Genomic DNA, 2,161 nt, shown 5'->3' on the forward strand with positions numbered 1-2,161 from the left:
ATAACAGGGAAATCTTCAAACATTTGGAAAACAACAACACATTTTGAATAGTTCATGGTTCAAAGAGGAAATGTCAAGGGCAATATAACACTATCAAACTAAGTGAAAATGGAATACAATAAACCAATATTTGTGTAATACAGCTAAAACTTGACTGTTCGGAAAATTTATTGTAGTAAATGTATGCAAATAAAAAAGAGGTAAATGAATGATCAAAGCTCTGTTGAAAGGGATGTAGGGAAAATAGCAAAATATCACCAAGTCTGCACAGCCTTGGAAAACAAGACAGAATCCTTCCCAGTCCTTTTCATTAAGTCAGTATTACACTGATTGTCTGATTTGTGTAAATAAAAAATACAAGAAGAGAAACACTGTCTCAAAAACCAAATATATATATATGAAGGATTGGGAAACAGAGGAAAAAGCACCTGAGAACAAGAATACAATGGTAAGAGTTTCTTTTCTAGTTCTCCAGAGAAGCAGATGGGGGAGATAAAGACAGAGACAGAGACAGTTAGACATACAGACAGTCACAGACCGACAGACAGAACTCACATATGTGATAGAAATTAAATCACTGTGGGATCACTTTATGATATGTTATCTGCAAACTAAATGGCTAGGAAAATCAGTAGTATAAATCAAACTAACTTTGAAAATCAGAAACCTAAGTATCACTGACTGAGAATAGGAAAGAAAAGATACCCAACCACAAAAGAGAGTCAATTATTTGTTTTGCTTTTTTTCCTGTTTAAACCTACAACATATTAGATGGTGTTCACAAACACTGGAGATGACTATTTACTTTTCTTAGTTCAATAATCCAAAGGCTAAGGTCTTCTGGAAATATTCTCACAGATACACATTAAATGTTTATCTCACTGAGGATCACTTAACCCAAGCAAATATAGCATCACAGTTATAAATGAACTTATGAATACACATGTAAAATATTTAGCAAAACATTAGCAAACTAAATTTTAAGTAGATGAAAAGAATTACATGGTGCTCACTTTGGCAGCACATATACTAGAATTAGAGCAATACAGAGAAAATCAGCATGGCCTTAAGAAAGGATGAGACACAAATTCATGAACTGTTCCAAATTTTTTGCAAGTATATGGATAAAACTCCAAAAATCTTATTGAATGAGATAATACAGACTGAGAAAGTAAAATATTACATGTTCTCTCATTGGAGGCTGTTAGCTCCAAATCTTCAGATGGGAGCATATATCCATGAGTAATTCCAGGAAAGTAAAAAGGGACAATTATCAAGGAGGAGAGGTATGGGAAAGCAACAGAGAAGGAAAAAACAGGATACAAGTGAACAAATTGTTTTCCATCAAAATGGGAAAAAGTGAGCTCTAACTAGGAGGGGGAGGGGATTATTAACAGAGAAGAGAGGAAGGCAAAAATAACACTAACAACTTTGGAACAGTCATAAGGAATTAAACTACCTTAAATGAAACACAGGCACACACACACACACACACACACACACACACACACACACACACACCTACCTCAGCTGGACTAACTAACTAGCTGTTTAGCCTGGACCCTACACAAAGAAGTTTAGGAAACTAAGAAAGTTGAGAAAAGGAGAAATGTTCATACCTAGTGAAGAAAAACCAATTAGTTGACCAGTGCCAGTGGGTCAGCCTTGAAAACATATACACAAGCAAAACAATAAGGACTGAACAGGTATTGTGTTTGCATGTATACATATACACAGATTTATTTGTGTGTGTGTGTGTGTGTGAATGTGTGCGTGTGTGTGCGTGCACACAAACATACACATAAGAACATACAGTAACAATTAGTGCAAAAAGAGGCCATGGTTTTGATAGAGACTGGAAAGTGCATATAGGAACTTGGAAAGGAAAAATGAAAGAAAGATAGGTTGTAATTATATTATGTTCTGCACAATGATAACAACAAAAAATAAAAAATGAGTGAAATAGGCATTTCAACTGATGAAATAAAAAAAATCAACTATTGCTAATACCAAATATTGGACAATATGTAGAGAATAATAGAACATGAATACACTTTGGTGAAAATATAAAATAGCTAAGGCATTTACAATATTTTGGCAGTTTGTTAAAATCTGAGGATAGAGTCATGATGCATAGTCTAGAAATTGAACTCTTGAACAT

At 34.1% G+C, this 2,161-nt stretch overlaps 1 non-coding gene across 1 annotated transcript; it reads left to right on the plus strand.

The window, feature by feature from the left end:
- Positions 1 to 1,005: 1,005 nt before the first annotated feature.
- Positions 1,006 to 1,111, plus strand: LOC113831268. Its single transcript, XR_003483438.1, has one exon. It is a non-coding gene; the product is annotated as a U6 spliceosomal RNA (small nuclear RNA).
- The last annotated feature ends 1,050 nt before the right edge of the window (positions 1,112 to 2,161 follow it).

Source organism: Cricetulus griseus, chromosome 3, assembly GCF_003668045.3.
Source record: "Cricetulus griseus strain 17A/GY chromosome 3, alternate assembly CriGri-PICRH-1.0, whole genome shotgun sequence".
NCBI lineage: Eukaryota > Metazoa > Chordata > Mammalia > Rodentia > Cricetidae > Cricetulus > Cricetulus griseus.